This window comes from Pteropus vampyrus, unplaced genomic scaffold, assembly GCF_000151845.1.
Source record: "Pteropus vampyrus isolate Shadow unplaced genomic scaffold, Pvam_2.0 Scaffold254, whole genome shotgun sequence".
NCBI lineage: Eukaryota > Metazoa > Chordata > Mammalia > Chiroptera > Pteropodidae > Pteropus > Pteropus vampyrus.
The window spans coordinates 2299145-2324851 of record NW_011889035.1 but is presented as its reverse complement, the minus strand read 5'-3'; the positions used below and the strand labels follow the sequence as shown (position 1 = coordinate 2324851).

General features: G+C 42.8%; 1 long non-coding RNA gene across 14 annotated transcripts in view; it reads right to left on the bottom strand.

Moving 5' to 3' along the window:
• The window catches only part of LOC105301901, a 62853-nt gene that overhangs the window by 5279 nt on the left and 31867 nt on the right, over positions 1–25707 (bottom strand). For all 14 annotated transcript variants that reach the window (XR_002776153.1, XR_002776160.1, XR_002776154.1 and 11 more), the window contains one exon: positions 17663–17751. This is a non-coding gene — a long non-coding RNA (uncharacterized LOC105301901). The remainder of the gene's footprint in view (positions 1–17662; positions 17752–25707) is intronic.

The following is a 25707-nucleotide window of genomic DNA, read 5'->3' as shown; positions in this document are numbered from 1 at the left end:
GAGGACCACCCTACCACATGGTCTGGCCTCACCCAGTGGACCAGGTGGCCTGCCAGGCCAAGGCTGGCTCATCTAGGCTCTGCTTTGCCTTAAAAAGATAAGCTGGACTAATCAGCCTCTATTTCAGAAATCTAAATTAAGAAACATGAAGGGACACCGAAGTTGGACAATCACGCAGATGGAGGCACCATGGAAGCCATCCAATGCTATGTGCAGAAGACAAGAGAGGAAGCCTGGTGGGGGAAAAGAAATGGAAGCAGAGGGGAGCGCCCCTGAGACTGGGAGAGAGTGGACTCTGTTCTTGTCTTGCTAGTAGTGCAGTCCTTGTAAGGCCCAGCTCTATAAAGGCTCCTGGCCTGATAAGTTTCTGTATCTTATGACAGGTACTTCTTCTAACTTGAACTGGCTCAAGTGGGTCTCTGTAGCTTCCAATGAAAAGAGCCCTAGCCAAAGTGATTACTTCGGTTTTACAAATAGGAAATCCAAAGCCTTGACAATGTCACAAACTTCGGGAGTGTCAGAGTCAAAAGTCAAAAACCCACATCTGCCTGACCTCAAGGACTAAATCTGTGCCTGCCCCCACACATTGTCCTGGCCCTTTACACGCTCTGGGACCACATCACTGTTCACCGGTCCCCAGAAGAGAGGAAATCAAAGATGAGGCTCACCCGGCACAGTCTGGCTTCTTCCCACTGAGCAGCCCAAGCAGGATGAACAGCCACTAGCCAAGTTCCGGGTTTATGGCCGAAGCTGCCACCTGGTCGCCCCACTGCCTCTAGCCCCACTAATTAGAGAAACGAAGACTTCACAAACACCTGAGTTCTACCCGATTCTAATGAAACTCCACCTGCTCTGTCCCCTCCCCCATCACACTCACGGCAACTGGTCAGTACTGGACATTCCAACTGGTGCCCCAGTGTGTGTAGGCAGCGGGCAGAGGCAGAGAAGAAGGGAGAACACCCTTTGGACAGAACTGTTTTAAGTTTGTAATTTTTCTCTGATGATAGCTTTCCAGTCATTTTTCTATATATGTGTACGTACACATACAGATGCACACATATTAAATTCTTTATGTGTATTATTTTATTTTTCAATTTAGAGATCATAACGTACATACAATGTTGGACCCTATTAGGAAAACAGCAAGAACAGAGGAAAGAACAAGGGTTTAAAATCAGGTTTGAGCTTCAGCTCTGCCACGTCTAGTTACACGACCTTGGGCAACATACTTAATCTCTCATGTGCTGACTTTCCTCCTCTGTAAAATGGGATAAGAAAACCTGCTTTGTGGAATTACTAAAAAAAATTAGAAAAAATGTATGATCTGAAGTATCTAGTACATCTGTGGAACAGGCCATACCAGATGCTCAATAACTGGCACACACAGATGGCATCAGGTGGGTACCAGACTTATCAGGGGGATCACTTTGCAAGTTATATAAACGTCAAATCACAATGTTGTACACCTGGAACTAATAAAATATTGTATGTCTATGATAACTGAAAACAAATTTAAATTTTTAATAAACAAATAAAGGGCACATAGTAACTTGCTATCCAGGAAGGGTTTGTCCAGTGGAGATGTACCATATAAGCCATGGATGATGAAATCCCCCCATTTTTTTCTCTTTTCCCTGCTGAAAAATAGCAGAGTTTCCAATCTGCTGCTAGGCAGGTCTGTTCAAAGGTTTGATGGCCGAAGAAGGTTGGTTCAAACTATTGAGGGAGAAGGTTCAGGGTTACACAGATCAGTCCCAACTCCCATATCCCAGACCTACTAAAACCAGCGCTACCCAATACAGTAGCCACTAGCCATAAGCCACATGTGGCTATTAGCATTTACATTGTGGCTGTGGTCCAAACTGATCTGTATTGCAGTGTAAAATACATATTAGATTTTAAAGACTTAGTACCAAAAGAGAATTTAAATATCTCATTAGATTTTTTATACTGATTACAAGATGAAATGATAATATTTTGGATATGCTGGGTTAGATAAAATATATTGTTAAAATTAATTCACCTGTTTTTACTGTTTTTTTTTCCACTTTGTTCATAGGGAAACTGAGGCACAGCAAAGTCTAGATAACTTTCCAAAGTCACCAGGCTAGCAAATAATGAAGCTGAGATGAAAATCTGGACAATCTCATTCCAAAACCTGTTCACTTTTTTTAATGAGTATATAAATGTCTCATGAATACCCTGCTTTCAGTTCTTTAGGGTATATACCCAGAAGTGAAATTCCTGGATTAGGTAATTCTATTTTAAATTCTCATCCACACACCCCCCAAACTGTACCTATGTATCCGTTTCTGTTTTATTTATTTATTTTTTTAGATTTTTCATATAAATGATCATACGGTATTTGTCTTTCTCTGCCTGACTTACTTCATTTGGCATGATACTCTCTAGGTCCAACCATGTTGTCACAAATGGCAAGATGTCTTTCTTTTTTTATTGCTGAATAATATTCCATTGTATATACATACCACCTCTTCTTTATGCATTCATCTATTGGTGGACATCTAGCTTGTTTCCACGTCACAGCTATTACTAGAATTGCTACAATGAACATAGGGATGCATATATCTTTTCAAATTACGTGTTTTTATTTTCTTTGAATAAATACCTAGAAGTGGAATTGCTGGATCATATGGCAATACTATTTTTAATTTTTTGAAGAATCTCTATACTACGTTCCACAGTGGCTGCACTAATTTACAATCCCACTAAAAGTGTACAAGGGTTCCCTTTTCTCTACATCCTCACCAGTATTTGTTATTTGTTGATTTACTGATGACAGCCATCCTGACAGGTGATAGGTGATATCTCTTTTTACTATTTTAATGTGGGTACTAGAAATATTTAAATTCCATGAGTGGCTCACATTACACTTTCTCTAGACAGTGCTGTGCTTGCCCCGCGCAACAATAAGCAATGCGTTCTGCCCTCTTATAGGCTTTCCACATCATAGCCTCAGCTCACAATGACGAGGACTTCCGAGCCTTCTCAACACAGCAAGAATCCCTCTCTCCAGCCTCATCACATCCCATGTGACCCACAGTTACCAACACCCCTGAACTCCCACCTTGCACGCCCATACCTCCATGTCTGTGCCGATGGAGTACCTCTGCCAGAACCTCCCTCCCCTTGCACCACCGTCCTCCTCTTTCAGTCTCTCATCCTTGGTCAACCTATGTGCATGGCCTTCAGCAGCCTCCCCAGGCAGAAGCAATGGCTCCCTTCTAGGCACTGTCTCATCACTCGATTTATACCTTTACTGCCGCACTGACCAGTGGTTACTGCTTGACTGGCTGGGACTCTGATGTCCCCCAGGGTACGTGTTCCTCAGGGATGGCAAATGTGTTTTGCTAGTAATATTATTCCCCTGAGCTGACATAATGCCTCTCACTTAACAGGTGCTCAACAAACATTTGCTGGATTGAATATCAAAGCTAGAACAGTTTAAGACAAGCAATTCATCTTATATACTAACCATAAAGTTATAGTAAAAATTCTACAGTAGAGTAGAAAAATAATAATCTAGCTAGCTACCACTTATAAACGCTCATTTCACTGTCAACACGGTCTTGCAAGATTGGTATTTTTACCCGTATTTTACATGAAGAAACTGAGATTCAGAAAAGTATGGTGACTTGCCCAAGATCAAGGACTATTAGGAAACCAGGACAGTCTCGGTCCCAGAGTAAAATCCATAATGAGTATTAAGTATTTAATGAATGAACAGAATGAGGTTTGAACTCAGACTTAATTCTAAAGCCCAGCACTCCTCTCTGTGACCCCCACAGTGCCTCCGAGTCACCCCACAATTAAGAACAGAAGTTATCGTTTCCTGAAGGCTCACTACCTGTCAGGCTTCCTCACAAAAGCCTTCTACAGTATGCAAACATGACTGTGGCCTTTATCCCGCTTCACAGACAAGGGGACTGAGGCTTAGAGAAGACCCAGGTAGCAAGATAGCAGTGCAGCTGGGATTCAGACCTTGTTCAGGAACTGTGCTCCTCCCATCCAACACAGCCAGCCGGACCATCTCCTGAAAGTACGTGGAATGATGAGACGCAGAATCAAGAGTCCACACCTGGTTCCTGCCCATAAGCTCCAGAGGCTGAAGACAGGGAGGGTGTGTGAGAGAGAGCCCAGGCCGTCCTGGTCTTGTCTCAGTTTGCAGTATATAAAGTCTGTTCCTTGCAGCCAGACCTGCCCTGACGCCTGGAAGGTATCCCTCCATGCCCTCTGCAGGCTGGGCAGTCATCCTGGGTTTAAAGATGCCCTATATCCTGCCTGAATTCACAGGTGGGCAGAGTGCTCCTAAGGCCCCAGGATGCTACAGGCTGTTGGAGTAGTTACAGCTGAGCACAGCATGACCTGGTCTGGTGACAATATTAAGTGGCTTAAGACTGTGTCAACTGCACCCCTACCTCCCCCAAACAATCAATGTGAGTACAGATGCCAGGCTCAGGCAGCGGCTCCCCCTGGAAGACCACTCCCAGGGATGAAGGCTAAAGACTGCCCACCCACTCTCAAAGCTATCCATCATTTCTGAAGTGTCACAGCTCTCTTGTCCTCAGAATAGGCAGTTTAAGGTGCTCGCTAAGAAAATGGCTGCATTTTTCTCCTACTTCAAAATCAGGAAATTAAATGAATATACACACAAGAAAGATGTGGGGAAAGCTCTACCATCTTTTCTAACTGCGTCTTATCATAACATGAGAATCCGAAGGACCGAACTGCTCAACGCTCTGTGCTACAATCCCAGGAAGCTGCCCTGGGTTCAGGGAAATGTAAATCGTGTGCCTGAGAGACAGCAGTAGCTCTGCGGTTCATCAAGTGTGCTTGCTTCATTTATGTCCCTGGTCTTTAGCCATAATGGGCCTGTGATCACCTCACTCCAGTCTGCCTCAGAGAGTGGGGGCAGGGGGAGACAGGCTGCCAGGAGCATTGTGCAAGATGAGACTCCTGACACCCTGCTAACATGAACACCTCCCTGAGAAAACAGACATGAACAAACAATGACAGCCACAGACACGTACGCCAGCACCAGTGCCCCCCGCTGCTGACTGGCCACAGAGGTTGGGAGAGTTCTCCACGTGATGACCTGGTGGTCAGTGGGGGGATCAGAGTTGTAGACAGACAGAAGCCAACAGACACAAACACACATGCACTTAACTTCTCTCACCAAGGGCAGAAGGAAGAAGAAAATAGATAATTTGGTGGCAGCAGTATCAGTTATTCCTAAGTAAAACCCTGAGAACATGAAAGAACCTTTGGATAGATTACTGAATAACACAGATATAAAAAGCTAGAGTTCGCAATAAATTAGATCAGTAACATTCCTTTGACACACTGGGGTTTTCTGCACACTATTCATTTCATCTTCACAGCAACTCTGCATGTTTCGTATTACTGTCTTTATTTAAGAGGAAAAAGGAGAATGTAGAGCAATTAAGCTCATATCAGGGTTTCAATCCCTATCCTGGCACTTCTAGAGTCTGGGGCCCTGAGCAAGTAACTTAACCTCTTAGATCTTCAATTACTCTATCTGTAAAACAGGGATAAAAATACCAATCCTTCAAATACTTTTTGAGCATCTGCTATGTGTCAGGGGACATGTTGGGAGTACAGCTGTAAGACAGGCAAAATGTTGCCTTCATGTAGTTTACAGAGGATGTGGAGAGACAGACAACTAACAAATGAATAGAATATGTGTCAGATGATGCTATGTGTTATACAGAAAATAAAAGGGGAGTACACAGGCTGTAAACTTAGAGTAATCAATCATGGAAGGCTTCGTGAGAAAGTGGCACTGCATCAGAGACTCTAAGGAAGTAAGGAAGTGACCTGTGCGGATGGATACCTGGGAAGATTTCCAGGCAGGGTGTGGCATGTACAAAGGCCCTAAAGCCCCCCCAACCCTCAGCATGTCTGAGAAGCAATACAGTGTCCAGGAGAGAGCAGAGGGGATCATTTAGAGGTGAGGTCTGAGTGGGAGCAAGGAGCAGGTAGAGGGCCAGATAGTGGCCAAACGAAGGTCTCTGCTTGTATTTAAAACGAGCACTGAAGGACAACTAACTATAAGGGGGAAAGGGCTAAGGCAAGAAATCAGTGAAGATTTATGCTTATGAATTATCCAGGTCAGATATGGTGGTTTAGTCCAGGGCACAGGCAGGTGTGGTAAAAAGTGGTCAGATATTAAGTACACTTTGAAGGTAGAGTCAACATGATTTACCAGCAACTGGAATTGGAGTTTGAAAAGAGAAAACAGACTAAGGCTCTGTAGCCTGAGCAACGTAAAGCATGGAGGTGCCATTTGGGGAGGTGGGGAAAGATATAAGGAGGCTGGAGTTGGGGGGTGGGAAGTTTGAGACCCTATTAGACATCCCTAGTGGAGCATCCAACACTAAGCAGGCAGTTAGAGACACGAGTCTGGTTCAGGGAGAGAGCTGGGCTGGAGGCAGGAACATGGGAGCTGTCGGCACTGAAAGCTTCCAGACCGATAAGTGAGTGCACAGAGAAGGGGGCTGAGGACTGAGCCCTGGTGCAATCTCATGTTTAGATCTTGGGGAGCTGACGAGCAGCCAGTAAAAGAGACTAAAAAGATGTGAAAAGGAAAAAAAAAAACAAAAAAAAAACAGGAAGAGCATGGAGTCTTGGAAGGCAAGTGAAGAAAGCGTTCTAAGGAAGAAGGAGCTGGCCGTCTGATGTGGTCACATTCAGGTACTCGGTAACTTGAGAGAAGGGAGCAAAAATCTGAGTAGGTCTCAGAGCAGGAAGGAACAGAAAGACTGTAGACCACAAGCAGGCAACTCCTCTCAAGACAGGACTCGGAGGCCAAGTGTTTGCGCTGAAATGCCACTTCTGCCATCTGTCAGCATCGGCCCGGCGACCTTGGGCAAGTTACTTAATCTTTCTGTGACTCAGATTTCTCGTCTGAAAAATGGGAATAATAATCTAATGAACTGATATATCAGAAGAATGCCTGGAACATACTAAATACTATTTAAGTGTTAGCTAGCATCATCTCCATCATTATCATCATCATTATTAGAGCCATGTGTCACTTAACAATGGTAATATGTTCTGAGAAATGTATTAGGTGAGTTTGTGGTGCAAATATCATAGAGTGCACTTACACACACCTAGATAGCTTAGCCTACTACATACTTAGACTATATGGTAATAGCCTAGTGCCTCCAGTACATGAGCCTGTATAGCATGTTACTGAACTGAATACTGTAGGCAATTATCTGTTGTACTATGACATAACTATGGCTTACAACATCACTAGGTAATAGAAATTTTTCACCTCCCTTGTAGTCTTATGGGACCGCTGCTGGGATGTGTGGTCCACTGTTGACCAAAACATTGTTAGATTATGCATGACTGTGTTATAGAGTCAGAATTAAAAGCAAGTAAGAGGACAAGTGTTTTTTTTTTTTTGTTTTTGCGTTTTTGGATTTTTTTTTTTTTGGGGCCCGGAGGAAAAAAGGAAAAAAGCTACCTCTGGGGGAAAGACAAAGCAGATTCTAGAGCACCGGCTAGAGTTGACCTGGGCAGGGGCCTGATGTGGAGGCGGGAGTTTGTGCAAGTTCTCGTCATTTCTTAGTAAAATAGAAAGAAGGCCATCAGCTTAGGAGGCAGGAAGCAGGGGACATTGATAGTTTGAAGAAAGAAAAGCTATAAAACAGCTGTCCAGGAGATAAAATACGCGTTTGAAGACTATCATGTAACCACTAGCAGCACAGGACCCACCTGTGGTCAGAGGCCACAGACCTTACGGTGAGGCAAGTCAGGGTGGCGCCAACTGTGCAGGTGCAGGTATGGGGGCTAGAGGGTGTTAGATTTAATCAGTGCAGAAATTTTGTCAAGCCAGTGTGACAAAGTGAGAGAAAGAAAATGTGAGGATTATATGAGATTACAAAAGAAAAGTACTTGGCATAAGACCTGGCATCTGAAGTGCTGCTATTGTTCAAAGAGCTTAAGTGGCCTGTCCAAGGAACCCCCTCTCCCGACATTCATCATCCCCCAACACACACATAGACCTTAGGATCTGAAAACTGTTGGACTCTCAATTCTGCTCTGACAACTAAGCCAGCGGTCCTCAACCTTCTTGGCACCAGGGACCAGTGCTCCTATGAGAATCTAATGCCTGATGATCTGAGGTGAAACGGCTGCAAATACAGATGAAGTTTTGCTCTCCTCCACTGACAGGTACCAGTCCATGGCTCAGGGGATGGGGACCCCGGCGCTAAGCCACGCCCCCTCCCCTTTCAGTTCCAGTTATTGTCATATTTCTCAGGCCAAGATGTGGCAAGACAGCACCCCTCCTGCTTGTCTTGGAGAACAAAGAAGCCCATGTGAGTGCAGGCTGGTCTCCACACGCTCCTTCCAAGAACTGCAGCAAAGGATGCTTTGAGCCCTGAGGAAATACTTTCTTTCCAGGACTCGCTCTATGATTACACAGAGCTCTCGAGGTGCTCAACCACCAACTCCTGTCACTAAAGACTGGAAAGGAAACAGACAGAAGTAGGGCCTTTGATGGATCTTGTTATTTTACTCCAGAGAGCCCACAGATCTTCTTTATAGAGGAGTTTTAGAGTTAAAGTAATAGAGATCTAACTTCTAGCACAGCAACTATGTTTTAACTAGTTTACCTGAAGCAAATTCAATCATGAAAAGGACAAAGATAACTAGTAAACAGAAAAGAAGTGACTCGAAATTCTTCTAAGAGTTAGACCCTCATACAATGGTCTTTGAAATGGTTATAAGGCACAGAAATTTAGTTAAGAGCAGCATGTGCCACACAAACTGAAACCAAAGTGTTACGAGGTACTATGTAAGCTTACTATGTGCAACACACTGATATTTTCTATTTTTTTTTATTTCATCCGAAAAAAAATGCCAGTTATAATCCACTAAAAGAGATTTCACAATCAATTAATGGGCTGTGACCTGCAGGTGGATTAAGAAGACCTCCCACCACTGAGGTTAAATCACGTCTCCAGGAGAAGCTGTGAGAACACTAGGTCGAGAGGTCTGTATACCAAAAAGAACATAAGCTACATGTTGAAGAAGTGCAAGGATTAGTTATGCTCCAGAAGACAGAACCTGAATCAGTGGGTAGAAGTTACAGAGAGCCAGGCTGCACTGCTCTGGGGGTAGGGAGCTCTCCATCTCTAGGAGAAACCAAAAAACCAATGAGATGCTACAAAAGGGATTCAGGAATCAGATGAAAGAGATGGACTCAAGAGTTACTGGAGTTTTTTTCCACTCTGACAGTCCTTTCTATCTTAACAAATAAGGGGCTGTTAGGAGAATGAAATGGAAACTGTGTTTGAAAGCCTTCGGAAAAGTTACAAGCTCTTCTAAGTACCTCCGTAAATGGCAATTCTTTATTCAAACCTGTAGGTTCCTTCAACCTCATCTGCTGTTCAATTAGGTACTTCAAGACAGCAGGTACTAAAAGAAAGCATCGTTAATTTATCATGTTGTTAAAGACAGCTCAACTCTGTGCCAGCTCAAGACTAAGGCAAAGTTGGGGGAAATTTTTGTAAAAACATACATGTCAGCCAATTGTATACCCTGGTTTTTTTTTTTAAGGCAGAGCTTTGTTAACTTTTCCATCTCAAATATGGCAGAGGTGAGTGAACATTCATCCTTAAAGGCCAGGTCTGGGGCAGATTCACTGCAAGAATAAAATTCCATTTGTCTCCTCTTTTATTTTAAAATGTCAAGCAATCATATATAACATCAGGCCTTCTTTACTTATGATGTGATTGGCACTGTGATAAAGTCTGCTGTGGCTCTTACTGAATGCTGACAACATCCCCATGCCGTAGGCTCTACTGTGTGTCACAGGCTCACATCTAGAGGCAAGAAACGAGGTTCTGAGAGGTTATGTAACTTGCCCAGGTTTGCAAAGCAAGTAAGTGGTAGAAAGACTGAAACCCAGACAGTCTGGTTCCACAGCCCAGTGCTTAACCACTAAGCTATGTTGAATTTTCCTCTGATGAGCATCCATATTTGTTTTAATGTTCTTTAAATGTTATTTCCCCAAAATCTTTGGGTAAAACGTGACCCTTGAGGAAGATGCACACATTCACCCCGCAGCTCAGCCCGCTTGCTGTGGAGCAGCCTGGAAACAGAGAACCACAGCTCTGCCAGAACTCATCAGCCCTCCTCATGCTTCTGTGTCCAGGCGTGGGCTAACAGCCTTCTCTCAGACTTGCAACACAGTCCTCATGATCTGTTGTTAGGCATGAATTTCATTAACGACCAAGATATCACAAGCACCAGTTGTTTATGGCATCTTTAAAATGAAAAATTCAACTCTAAGCTGAATTACAGCAAGTAAATTACAGAGCCTGGCTGATGGCAGATATACTGAGAAAGAGTGAGGTATTGACTGAATTATCAAATACAAACAAGCAACCTTACACATCCAAGACCACATATCTGGGCCGTCTCAAATAAGGAGGTTGGGGGCTCACCCCATTAACAGAGTCAGTCTCAGAAAGTAGTTGGCAAGCTCACTCAACCATTCATTTGTTCAACAACACTTATTGAGCACCTCGGTGCTGGGGACTAGCTAATCACACAGTCATTCACTAACTTACTGAGCACCTACCATATGCCAGGCACGGACGAACTCTTGTGAATATGCAGACTAATTAACTGACTGCTCCATCTGATCAGTCAGAATCACCAAATATAGGACAACTTCGATGTGCTATACACTGTCCTGGCAGTGGGGATGGAATAATGAACAATGCAAAGTTCTTCTGACGAACACACAGTCTAGGAGAGGGAGAGTGAGATGAGTAATATGTAATATGTCAAGGAATGAAGTGCTATGAAGAAAGACAAAGCTGCATAAGGTGACACAGAACAGGGGACATACTATAACACAGCATTACAAGGGATCATATCTCTGATTAGAGAGCAGAGGCCTGAAGGAAAAGCAGGAACAGGCCTAGAGCCGAACTAGGAGAAGAGGGGGCCTCCAGCAGGGAACGAGGGCAGAGGCCCTAAGGCAGGAGCAAGCCTGAAAGGTTTTCAGGAACCATGGCCAACTGGGGCATGCAGCTAATGTCCAGTGAATGAGAGGAAGAGCAGAGGAGGCCAGAAAATCAATCCAAAAAGGACTCTGCAAACCCACTGGCGAATGTCTCCAAGCCTATCATTTATGCTTCACTGCAGGCCTTGATTGCTGCCAAAATTCAAATATTCTGCAAAAGGCAGGCAGTAAACTGAGCTGCTATCAAATATTTACACAGCAGCATGTCAATGTTTTCAGGGGTGTCCGCAGGGTAGGTTTTGGGGTAAGGAAAAGAGAATGACCCCGTTAGACAATGAACTCAGCTGCTGAAGTTGAGTGTGTCACTAACAAAGTGATAAATATTTGACCTTTAATCTAAATGTCACCTTTTTCGCTGAACCTTAAGCTGGTTTACCTAACAGAACAGTCAATGAGGATGGTTTGGGCAAAGGGCACAGAACAAGAAGGCTTTCAAATGCTAAAGACAAGGTTTACTGATTTTGCCAGTGACCCATAAGCAACTTACAGAGTACCCCAGGTCAGCAATGAGCTCAGTCTCCACAGACCACTAGGGTCCGCGCCCCGCCTCCGCCATTAACTAAGGCAAACCCAGTCATCTAGATGAGGGAGGGGTCTCCATGTCACCTTCGACTGCCTTCTCTCACCACCCCCACCTCCCCCGTTTAATAGTTTACTAGGGACTGATTATTCTTTCTGCACTTAACTCCAGATTCTCTATCCAACCCACCTCCAAATGAACAAATGCTGCAGAGACACAGTCACACACCCGGAACCCCGAGCCTGCATGTTCTCTCTGCCATCACTGAGGTCCTCACCATCTCTCACACACATCTTCCTGCCTCCAACCTCCTGATTCTTCAGTCTCCAGACAGAATGATTTCACTTAAACCAATGTCTGACATTAGTCCTCTAAAAGCTTCAGTGGCCCCCGGTGCCAGTCGACACAGTGCAAACTTGCCATGGCCTCCCAGGCCCTAGGTGCTTAGCCTAGCCCTGTCCCCTATATCATGTCAAGCAGTCATACTTCTGTCTTTCTGCATGTACCAGCAGAACAAGACAACATGTGCCTATGCCCAAGTCTTCTCATCTTGGCCAGCTTTACACACTCTCACCATTGAGAAAACTTCCCTGATCCTCTTAGTCAAAATTAATTGCCCTTTTGCCTACTCTTATTCTTCTTCCCTTCTGCCTTTTTAAAGAGTTAATCATTTTTTGTCTACCTCTCCCACCAAGTGTTCAGTAAATATTTGCTGAATGACACAAGCCTGTTCCTCTTACAAATGTTGGCCAAGCCAGAAGCTTAGGGGTTTTCCTGGATGCCTCCCCTCTCCCCCATTCCCTACATCGAACTGTTCCCCAAGTCCTCCTAGTCCCTTATCCTAGACATCTCCTGAATACACCCCCCCTCCTCCACCCCCAATACCACTAAGTCAGGCCCTCATCTTCATTCATAAGAATTCTGCCCCGGTCCCCTAACCTGTGCTTCTCCACCTAACCTTACCGCCTTCCTGAGCTGTAAATACTACAAACATATCTAAATCCTTCTAAAATCACTGCCTGTGCAGGCCAAGCAAAGGATGCTACAACTTGCCCATTCCACTCTTTCCTCTTACCAGCAAAACATAATATGGTAACAATCGTGAAGAATCACTGTAGAAGCAGATGCAGGAGATGTATACATCTTTAGCAAAGAGGTATGGGTGACTCATTTAAACCTCGTATATGTTTAAAGTCCAGCTGTTGGAAACTCTTGAGCCAGCTGTTGGAAACTTATGAGACGAGGCAGCCCGACTCCCAACGAAATAGGAAACAGAGTCATCCACAAACTCCAGCAAGGCAGTAATTTAACATCAATCACATTTCAGGAACTTTTAATAACATCTTTGTGATTACCGGTAGATGGCTTAAACTTGTAAGTTTGATAAAAAGACCTGTGTGTCTGAATCAGATCACCATTCTCCTACCATTTGAGAGAAGCCTTAGAAATAGCAACCGAGCATACAGAGTCCCTGCTATAAAGGACAAATTTGATCCAGTAACTCCCCAGTGTAAAATTCCACTGCATGATCCGGCCTTGCCTGCCTTTCAGCCCCCACCCCCAGGCCTTCAACACTATGGCCACAGCAGTCCTCAGTGAAGTTCCATGGGTATGCCATGCTCTTGCCAACCTCCTGGGCCTCTGTCCATGCAGCTGTCGGAAATGCCCTTGTCCACATCCTTTCTCTCAGTCATTCCTTCCACTTGGCAAACTCCTCTTTCAAGACCCATCTTAAAGGTCAGATATTCTTGAATGGATTTCAAGACTTTCCAGTCCCCAGAGTGAATGAGGACACATCTCTGTGCTCCATGACACCTGGTAACCACCACAGTGTGCAGCACACTGTATTAAGATCACCTTGTCTGTGTGGATCCCAGGCCTGGCTAGTCCCAGGTCTGGCTGTGATCCAGGCTTGAGGCTAGGAATAGGACCCCGGATTTAGAATTAGTGTAGTAGAGTGCCTGCACCTAAAATATGCAAACGTACTTCAGCTTATTGTATCACATATGTGTGGCTGAATGCCACTGTTGTACTCTGATACGTGTGGAGCCTCGTGGTCCTCTGGAGAGCGGAAGGAGAGCAGAAGAAGAGTAGAAGGAGAAGCCTGCTCCTTGCAATAGACTGCACTCCCTGCAACAGAAGTGTGCTCCCCACAATAAAGTTGGTGCCTGACATTTCATTCTCACGTCGGCCTCTTGCGCATTCTTCCAACTGGGCATCTCACCACTGATCAGCTCAGTGCTGACAGCCTGGTATTCCTATTACAATCTTTGCTTGTAACTCATCAGCATGACCCGCCAAACTGGTACCATAAAAAATTTCAAATTCAAGATCGTAGAAAAGCTGTCTTAATTTGAGGCTATAGTGCACCAAAAATAAAGTTCAAATTTTAGTATTTCCATTAATTATCTAGGATAGAAGGCTTTAGGAGAATGGACAGTATCACTCAATTAAGACAGAATTTCTATTTCAGGTGTGTGTTTGTGTGTACATGGTTCCAAAAGTAAAGCTCAAGGGTAAGGTAATGAAAGCAAGTAGGTTTTAGGATAGGAAACGTGTGTTTAAAAGGAAAGCTGTGTACTGATATTTAGTGTGTTTCTTTTTTCCACTATAGAAAGCCCACCTTAATTTCTACCAGCCTGGAATCATGATTTCCTGAGCTAAAATATCGCACACATTTTTATATCAAAATATTTGGGGGGAGGCCTACTTGGGGAGTAGCACGAATATCAGAATTTTAGTTGATTACATATTGCTTACTTACTTATTAAGGTTCCGAATGAAATAGTGATCCACCTCTGTGTTATACAAGATGATATTCTAGGGTTTGGAGGAAGAAATTATTCCCTGTACCATTTCCCAGAACACAACATTCATTCTAAGTATACCTTTGCATGCCTGATAGTTATTTTACTGCATTTGGAAAATCAAAGCCACTGCAATCTGCCAAGGAAGTGAACAGTGGAAAAAAAGAAGTGTTTTACGAGGCACTTCAATGGGATGCCAACAATGCTGTGGGATCTGTAGCCAGGTTTGGGGCCCAGACGGGGCAGTCTCTCCATGGACTGTGCTGGGAGTACAGGATATATCCAAGTGCAGGAGGAGGTCATTAACAGTTTTAAGCAAGGGAGTGAAATGATATGACAAGTATTTTTAAAACTCACTCTGGGTCCAAAGGGATGAACAGAATGGAGGGAAAGTGGAAGCTGGGCAGCTAATTTAAGGCTTTTGTACTAATGGGAGCAAATGACAATGTCATTGGACTTGGGAGGTGTACGTGGGAAGGCAGATGAATTCCAGATCTACTTTAGGAGAAATATTGTTAGGACCTGTTGATCTGGGGTAAGAGAAAGGTGAGTGATGCCCCAGTTTTTAGCTGGAAAAAGCGAGTTAATAGCTATGCACCTTACTGAGATGGAAGGAAGGGAGGTCCGGAAAAGGGCTGTGGTAGAAGTAGTTAATATTTGGACCCATTAAGCTGGGTTTCCCATGAGATATCCAAGTTTGCTAACTGCTATAAAAGGTATACAAAGTGGTACAAAGTACAGAGGTATGATGTAATGATAGACGCCTAGGACCTTTCTCACCAGTGACCCTTCTTGCCCTTTTCTTGGGATGCTCTGATGTCCACTTCTGTGTCAGCCAAGAGGAGGTGCACCACATGTGGACCCTATGGGGCCAAACTTATCCAGGACACATGCAGGCTGTTTCTACGATGACCCTCAGTAGTAACACAGATACCAGCTTCAGGGCTAAGAAAATAGTAACTTTTAACAGTAAAATGGAATTTGCATGACATCACAATAATGTAGCCCATTTTTGTCAATTAAAAGCATCATTATAGGTTTGCTTATTTCTTGAGACTGATGTTTTCAAGGAGTGCCCAGTAGAAGGCTCTTGGTATTTAGTCCTGCGCCCTGACAGGCACACCCTTGCGAGTTTGAGGACTCCAAGTTAGAGTCTCCCCTAGAAAAATGTGAATCTAAGGTGGCATCAGATGCAGAGGAAGTTTCTCGCTCAACAAAATGACCAGAGAAGATGGCCTATTTTAGGAAAACAATGACTCACTGAAATCACATCCTGCTCTTAAGTTAACATGCCTCCTTCTGGACCGAACCTGGTTTCCTATCATGATGAGTCTATTTTACAATTCTTCCATCAAAGGACAAATCAAAATGTCATTCAACAATCTACTTTTTAATTAAAAGTTGAGCCATTTTTTAAAAATCACATTTAACTAAACAATTCCACATGGTAATAAAGAACTGTACTCTGCCACCTTGATTGATAGAACCATTTACAATTATTTAAAGGAAAAGCGAAGGACAGAACATCGTTAATACAGCTAGATTAAACCCGTTAGTGTCTTCCACTTTATTCATAGAGTAAGACAGTGCAGCATTAATGTAAACTAATTGAATTTCCTGCATCTAAATAAGCCCTAACAAAAATAAAACTTACAAGACTGACTGGAAGGTCTCAGTTGGAAGATATCTACAGATATCTATTTTTCAAGAAATCAGCCTGGCTGTGGGTGGTGGGAATACCAGGGTCAGACTGCATCTCTCAGCAGAAGGTCAAGGCTCCCCTCTCTGAAAGGAATACCTGAGGTGTGTAAGAGACAGGTGAGAGACAGCACCCTCGAGTTTTGTGACAGCAGCAGTGACTTCCAAGAGGAAGGACCAAGATGATGTGGGAGGGGAAAAAAAAACCAACTCCATTCACATTGGCAATGTGACATCATGCAAGATACCTAACTGCCGAGTCTTGTTTTCTGACTGCAAATGAGTTGTTACCATTTGCCCCTGCCTATATGCTAGGATTGGCAGGAAATGAAAATCTGGTGATGTGTGTAGAAGCACCCTATCAACGGGGAAGGATGCTACAACTGTGAGAGACAACCACTATTACTGCTAGGGAGGAAAGGCTGGGACAAGTCCTCTAAGAGGATGGTGACCAACAAAACTGGTAGAATTGGTAAGGAACATCTCTGGGTTACTTAACGGTACGGTAAACAGTTTGAAAAAAGGAACCTGCTGATTCACTCATTTAAAACAAAAAGGTCTGCAGCAGGAAGGTGGGTTACATTGCACTGGTCCATTGATGAAGGAGCTTGGAAGATCATCCGGATGAATACTACCCAGCAGACAGGATGGGCCACAGCCTGACCAAAACCGGACCTCACGCAATCCCCATTCAACACCAGCCACAGGGAGGCAGAGGCAGGCCGGGAGCTGTGCTCCCATGGTCACCAGTTTCCTGCCCTGCCTGTCACCTCCCTTCCCTTCCAGCTTCTGGATTATTGCTCTTAACACGGGGCCAAATTGCCCATGAAAAAGAAAAATCAGATACAAAAGCTTTGCTATTAGATTCATTTCACCAACAGCCAAAACACAAAGAACGACTAGAGAAGATTAGCAATTTCTGATGAATGCTCAAAGAACAGAACTGATTTTGGAATGATTTATAGTACCGGCCCTATGAGGGTGGAGTGGTGGAGGTACAAAGGGAACCCACAGAGGAACTGACAGTCTAGTTGGGGAGGCTGATTCACTGTTTATTCAATAAACATTTATGGAGCATCTACTTTGTCCCTGGCACAATTCAGATATGCCCTCAAAGAGCTTATTGGGAAAACACACAAACAAGCAACTATTATCAAGTGTGGAAATGTTAGGATGGAGAGGTCACAGAGGAGCCCCCATACTCAATACAACCATGGGAGAAGACTAATCAGAGGAGGGGTACAAATGATTACATAAAACCCATTATGATATGTCAGTAAGGAGGAGACAGCATTATGGGGGTTCAAAAGTAGGAAAAATCACTGCCAGCAGGAGGGAATCAAAAAGGCTTCACTTCGAAAGAGAGGTAGCATTTGAGAAAGGCCTTGTGGGATGAAAAGGAACATGGCCAGGCAGAGAGGAGGGGTAAAATATTACACAGAACTAGGCACATCTAAGGAATGACAGAGACAGTAATCCATCCCCAAACATGGGTTTCCCTTATAAGAGAACTTTGGTAGATACAAATTTACTTTTATTTACCTTTTCTTCAACTTCAAGAACTGCTGTTTCAATGGCTGTTTCAATGGCTTCAGCAAACTAATTTTCGGAAGAGGTGACTTGAGTTATTCCTGTTGAAAAATCAGAAGATGAGATGTAATAGGTTTGGGAGCTAATTCTCCACACACCCCTTTTTGGAACACTACCCACTTTTGGAACACTATCCTAAGTCAGTGAGTTGGGAGTGAGGAGCCATGTGACAGCAACACTCTCTCCCTCTCTCTCCCCCTCATTTGAGAATAAAGACATGCAAACCGAGGCAAGTAGTGGTGAGCTCTGGTCCAGAGAAGCAGAAGCAGACAGACAGACAGACAGACAGACAGACAGACAGACAGACACACACACACACACACACACACACACACACGAGATGAGCAGGACCATGCAGCCCTGAGTCAGAGGGGCCTTCCTGCTCCAGTTCCCAGCAGGCTGGCCAAGCTTGCTTCCTGCAGTTTCTGAGATTCCTACAATGAACCTTCTACTAACTGAAGCTGCCACGAGAGCATATCTGTTCCTTGCAACCAAAAATCACTGATTTAAGAATAAGAGAACCAAGGTTGGGACTAGAAAAAGAAACAAAAGTTTCAAGAGGGTGAAGAAAGAGGCTTCTGAAACAAAGCCTTGGAAAAAATAAAAGATGAGAGAAGGTGACCTGGGCTTATGTACTACTACTGTCCCATCTTTGAGAGGAAAGAGAGAGAGATGTGTGAGACCCACAGAATAGACTCAATGAATAATTCATAAAATCCCAGCAGTATTAAATATTAAGATATTCAGATACTGGAGAAAAGGGACTCCTAATATGGGCATTATCCATAATGAAACAAAATAAATAAGAACTTCATTGAAAAAACAAAGATGAGAGGCTAAAAAGTATCCACAGCAAGCAAGGAGAACTGAGTAACTATACAATGCCCACCATTACTAAAATAAGAAGTGTACTAACTCCTGATTTATTGTGCTGCCTTTCTTTTGGATTAAACAATAAATATTTTATTTGTTCATGGTTTAGTGCTGGGCTCAGCCAGGCAGTTTTTCTTCTGGTCTTGCCTGATTTACTTACCTGGCTACAGTTACCTGATGGCTCAATTGGGCTGGATGGTAGACCAGATGAGTCAACTCACATACCAGTGACTAGTACTAGCTGTCTGTGAAGCTTTTACAGTCTATTTTAGTAAATGTAAACATATTTTTTCTAATATCCTCAAAGATTTATGCCCACTATCCCCTTTCCATATTTTTCCATTGGTTCTCGAGTTGATCAACCATGAACTCAACTACTGTAGGGCTTCAAGAACCTAATCTCTTCAAAGTCCCCTCTACTAAGGAACGATGATTTTGGTGAAGTTCTGAGATTAAGGTATGTGAAAGGGAGGAGTGGGAGATAGGGATAGAAAGAAGAAAGTTCTTCAGGGGCCCCTGAATGCCAAGTTAATTTGGATGGACTTTATTCAAGCAGCATAAGAGTCAAGGTAACTATAGTCTAATCCCAAATTCTCTAAGAGACAATTATCATTCACAAAATGTAGAAAGTTTAAATTGGGCTGCAGAGGGAAAATATGACCCAGACCACAAGGACTGAAGCAGTCAGCTAGAAATTAAGTTGACAGCGAGCTGTGACCTTTGCCCTTGACAGGGTCCTTTGCCTGCTACTGCTGCCTCATTAGCTGCAGCAAAGGCTTTACAAGTTTCCCCTGGCTTCTGGCCCTTGCTTGCTCCAAGGGCTCACTGGATCATCAGCTTTCACTCAACAGGTTAGCGACAGGGACACCAAGTGGCCTGCAGTCCTCTCCTGTCCACTCACCTTAGAGTTGGTGCCACATCCATCTACCCTTTCCAAGCAGCAAGGGCACCTATGCTCTAATATTAGCCCTACTACTTCCTCTCTGGGCCTCAGTTTCCTCATCCATAAAATAAGGGAAGACCAGACTAGTGGTACACAAAGGGTGGTCTGTCAACGTGCCATCCACCAACTCTGCTGCTGGTCCACAAGATAACTGCAGAAATTAAGAGAACCTTAGAAGCTTTTCTAGCATATGCTATTGATCATATGATCATAGCCAAGTATACAATCAGTGGAACTGTCTTATTAAACAGAGCACAGACTGGTACATGAGTTCTCTGCAGGTGCCATAAACTGGGTGGCATAAAACAAGAGAAATATATTCTTTCACAGTTCTGTGGGCCAGAAGCCCAAAATCAAGGTGTAGGCAGGGCCACACTCCTTCTAGAGGTTCTATGGGAAAATCTGTTTCTCGCCTTTTCCAGCGTCTGGTGGCTGTTGTCATTCCTTGGCTTGTGGCCACATTACTCTTCCACTTGACTGCCATGTGTGCGTGTATGTGTGTAAGAGAGAGAGAGAGAGAACATGCGAGTGAGAGGGTGAGCGCAAGAGCACACACTCCCACCATCTCCCTCTTCCTCTCTTCTAAGGACACTTGTGATGGCATTAAGGGCCCATCTAGATAATCCAAGTTGATCTCATCTCAAAATCCTTATCTTAATTATATATACAAAGACCTTTTTTCTAAATCAGGTTAACATTATTCGGACATACCATTTAGTCCACTGCAACTGGTTTAAATACTGTTGAATTCACATGACCAGTTGCATGTGGTATGCTCCGTATACCATATCAGTTCACTACTGAGGGAAAAAAACAAAAAAACAAAAAAAATATCACCCTGTCTTTCACTCAGCTGGGCCCTGATCTTCCTCTACAGCCCAGAAGCTGGGCTGGGCTGGGCTGGGCTGGGCAAGACCAGATTGCAATGGGCAGGAAAAGAGAAGAAGCTAACGGGTGGCAGGGATGCAAAGAGCAGGCACAGAGTGTTCCCTCAGCCGTTCCCAAGGCTGGTCTCCCACCTTATCTAGCAGGCAATGCAGGAGCTGCCCCTTCCTGACTCCATTTTCCTGTCCCTCACATGGCTTTAGTTGTAAAATGATTAAATTGATCTGTTTTCTGTTCAAGTGTGCCTCCCTCATCCCCTAAAATGTTCAGAGTTTTCAATGTTCAAGCTTGAGAACAAACACAAAACTTTTTAATTAAAATCTGTGCACCTAGCACTGCCCTGCTACTAACGTAACCTCTCCCTCAACACCCCTTGTACCCTCAAGAACACTCAGGATGCTTCTAGGGTTTATAACAGAATGGAGAAAACAACTGGAGATTTGACAAAGCAAGGATTTCATTTCTCATTAGAAGTTTTCTTGCCTTGCACGAATATTCTTTGCTACAGGAACCACTGTGTTGAGTCTCTGCTATATTACATTTCAGCCTTAAAAGGTAGACCAAGTTGAAACACCTGAGAAATGTTTTAAACGATAACACTTGATACAGGTATGACCACAGTAAAATGGGCACTCTCATCATTCACCTACTGCTAGGAGTTTAATAGGCACAATCCTTCTGGAATGCGATTTGGCAAACTCTTATTACGTGGCTTGAAATCGTTCACCTCCTTTGACGTGATTCCTTCTATCTTCAGTAGGGAATAATCTAAAATGGGGTCAAAAACTGAATGTTCAAAGGTATACATAGTAGTGTTATACATAAAAGACTGGAAATAAACTTAATAGCCAAGAAAAGGATAAATTATGGTAGATTCATAAAGTTTTATGCAGCCAGTAAAATGACATTTTACAAAGAAATTTTAATAAAAGTAACAACTACAATAACAACAGCTAATCCTTACATAGGCCAGGCTCTATCCTAAATCATTAGGTGCTTTACATAGATTAACCCTCCTAATCCTCATACCAACTCAATGGGGTAGGTGCTGTTATTCCCGCTTTACATATCAGAAAATGGAGACAATTGAGAGTTAATACACTTGTCCAAGGTCATTCTTCTAGTAAGACAGCACTGGGATTGGAGCCCACTCAGTCTGGATCCAAAGTCCATGCTCTTAAACCGTATAGTAGGCTGAATAATAGCCACAAAGATATTAGAGCCTAACCCTGGAACCTAAAAAAGTTACCTTATATAGAAAAGGGGTCTATACAGATGTGATTAAGGATCTTAAGATGAAGAGACATCTTCGATTATCTTGGTGGGCCCCAGATGCCATCACAAGTGTCCTCATAAGAGAGGCAGAGGAAGATCTCTCTCTCTTTCTCTCACACACACACACACACACACACACACACACACACGAAAGGCATGTGAAAAAGAGGCAGATATTGAAGAGATGGAGTATGTACCAAGGAATGCCAGTAGCCACCAAAAGCTGGGAGGGGCAGGAAACTGATTCTCCCCTAGAGTCTCCAGAGGCAACAGAGTCCGGCCTCTACCTTGATTCAGACTTCTGGCCCCCAGAACTGTTAGAGAATACATTTCTCTTGTTTTAAGCCACGCGGTTTGCGGAAATTTATTACAGCAACCACAGGAAACCAATACAAGTTCCTATGCTATATTGCTCTCGATGCAAGAGAAAACATTCATATGTGAAGTGGGAAAAGTAGAAATCGAAATTTATACACAATGATCTTAATTATGCATATAAAATGCCTACAAATAACAAAATGTTTTCTAAGTGATTATCTCTGAATACTAGAATTATGGGTAATTTTCAGCATTATGCTTTTTGATATTTTTCCAAATCTCTACAGTGTGAATTACTTTTACAAAGAAAAATATTTTTTAAAAAATTAGCAACTCGTGCTATTTCTGCAACTGTAACTCAATCACAAAAATTAGAAATCAAGAGGACTGAAACTCTGAGAATTTTCAATCTCAGAGCAACACCTGACAAATCAGCAACCCAGATACATGCCACTCTAAGTGACATGATTCAATCTCAGAGCAACACCTGACAAATCAGCAACCCAGATACATGCCACTCTAAGTGACTCCACTCAACCCGTGGCCTCTCTAAACGCTGTTAGTCTTCAGACTCTGGCAGGAACATGATGTGGTTGAAGAGGTTTCAGGCTTTGAAACCAGAGGATACTCTGAGCTGGTAAATGTTTTCCTGTCCATCTATCCATATGTGGGGGTGAGGGGAGCAACAGAAGATTTTTATGCATTCCCAGAGCTCATCCGGCCCAAAGTTGAGTGGTGTGGGCCACACACCAAGAACCCAAAACATTTACGTAAATGTTTGATTTCTCTGTAGGTGACTTCACAGAATGAAACACTGAATTAAACACTGGCTTAATCTTCTCACCGAAGTCCTGACTCCAAGGCTGTTCTGTTACAAAACCTTCCTGCTATCATCTGTCCAGACAGTCAAAAGTCCAAGGGTCAATTTTACTGTATCAACATCATGTCCTTTGATTAAATAAATATATTCAGAAAAAGAGTATATTAACATTTTTCCCCAATGTATGGGCAGTACTGGATCAAAAGCAAAAGTAGGGCGTGTTCTGTGTTGCATGGAAGAGAAGGAAAGAATCAATCACTGGCTCCCTCCAAAACAGACCGGGTCAGAGCCACAGAGCACGTTATGTGGTTTTACTCGGCCCACCCTGATCAGCACAGCAAGTTTGGGCACTGGGGTCATGAGACCACGGTGTGGAGTTTTGTCCTTTAGTCTCAGATTTTTCTGAGCACGTTTATTCATTCTTCATTTAACCAATCAATATAGACAAGCACCTACTATGTGCCAGGCACTAAGAGGAGGCTGGCTCACATTTTAAAAAGATCCTATTTCTAACATGCAATACTCTCAGATGATATGGTTGTGCAGATGGCCCACGTCTTTACTAATCTTCATCAATGGTTTGAATCACAAGGAATGCCAATAGTGACAGAGTATTGAGACTACCTAAAACAACTTGGCAGAGCTTTGAAAATGGAAAAAAACATGATTTAGCACTATGTATCTTCCTACATACCACTGACATAACACTTGTAATTTCAGGTGATCGGCTACTGAATACTTTAATTTCCTACTTAACCATCTATTCCATACAAATAGTGCATTAACATCTCCTCCAAGTTTGATTTTTCAGAGATTTTTTGTTTGTTTTCTTTTTGCTCACCACTGTATGCCTAAATCTACCAGAATCTAACTTTAAGAGGTACTCATTAAATACCAAGGTATAAATTAATACTTGAGTGAACACAGGTAATCAATTTCTTTACCTGTAAAACTGAAAAAGCCAATTATTTCCCAAAGAAAATTCTAAAGAATCTATGTGATATGCCAAGCAAAGAAGGTTCACATTATTCAGTTTGGGAAATACTAAATTCTGTACCTTCCCATCCTCTTTAAAGATTCATGGTGCACATTATACATAAAGGATCTGGGAAATCCTTCAATTAAAAACCTGTTTGAATATTCCCAAATCTAGTTAATGACAGATGCCCTTTCATGCTTAATGCTTACTGACACATCACACAAAACCAATGTTCTAAGGAAACTCAGGAAAATACTAACCCAAACTCTTCATTTGTTCAAAAAACATTTATGAACTCCTTGTAAGAAAGGTATAATGATAATGAAGAGAGTCAACATTTAACAAGTTAACATTTAATAAGCGCGGTACTTAGTGCTACTAAAACCAAGATAAACATGAAACCTGGTTCACAGTCTAGTCTTTTGGAAGAGACTCATGTGATTAGCACAACCAGTATTAACTGAAGTGACAGGCACAGAAGCACATGTATACATACACAAATACATATATACATATACATGTATATGTATACGTGTGCATACTTGCACACTTGTATTCAAAGATGGAGAGGTGGTAAATGTGAGTGTTCCAGGCAGATGGGGGGGAAAAGAGTCCAGTGTGTGCAGATGAATTGAAGACAGTTGGGTCTCATCCAGTGGTTTTCAAAGTATGGTCCAAGACCCTCTCTGGGGGATGCTGCAAGGTCAAAATTATCTTCAACTGTGTTGAGATATGCACCGGCATTGCAAAGGCTGCAATGGGTAAAACTGCTGGTGCCCTAGCAAGAGTCGAGGCAGCGGCACTTGACTCCATTAGTAGTATTCTCCACTGCCACACTTCTACAGTTCAAAAAAAAGTCAACTTGGATGTGGTTCCATAGTGTAGTGGTTAGCACGTCTGCTTTACATGCAGAAGGTCCTGGGTTCACGCCCCAGTGAAGCCACAGTCCATGCATGGTCTACGGCCATGTCACCCTGAACAAGCCACATGTCTGATCTCAAAGCTAAGCAGGGTCAGGCCTGGTTAGTATTTGGATGGGAGACCACCTAGGAAGACCAGGTGCTGTAGGCAAAAATAATAAATATTTTTTAAAAAATCAACTTCACTAAGAATGTCCTTGATGGAGTAAAAATTAATTTTATTAAATATCGACCCTTGAGTACACATCTTTTTAATATCCCATATGACAGAATGAGAAGCATTCATAAAGCACTTCTGCTATAAGCCAAAGTATGATGGTTGTCAAGAAGAAGAAGCACTTGTGTGACTGAGCTGCGAGCTGAATGAGGCACTCTTTTTCATGGAACACCATTTTTACTTGAAGGAAGACTGACAACAAAACTATGCTTATTCAGATTTGGGTATTTGTAGACATTTTTTCAAAAATGAATAACACGAGCTTGTTATGTCAAGAAAATTGACGGCATTTGTTACTAAAGAAAAAATTTGAGCGTTCAAGCAAAAATTGAAATTTTGAAAAACTTATATTGGCCACTGTGAGCTTTAGAGCAACCCAGTACTTACAGACTTCAGAGGAGCGTGGTCCTAACATTAACAGATGTGGTAATTTCCAAATGACTCATGCATGATGTCACAAAATGCATAAAAGAGCCTTTCAAAGTACAAGAGACACCAATAGATTTTAATGTAACAGAGTGTGAAAAGTTCCTTAATATGATTTCAGATTTTATGCTACAACAAACCTTTAAGAAACTACCACTTGTCAAGCACTGATGTAGATTCAAAGACTACCCATAATTAACTGGAAAGGTTTAAAATGCTCCCCCATTTTCCAACTACATATCTGTGTAAGGCTGTATTTTCTTTATCTAGTTCAACCAATATAACATATTACAATAGAATGAATGCAAAAGTAGTTAGGAGAATCCAGCTGTCTTCCATTA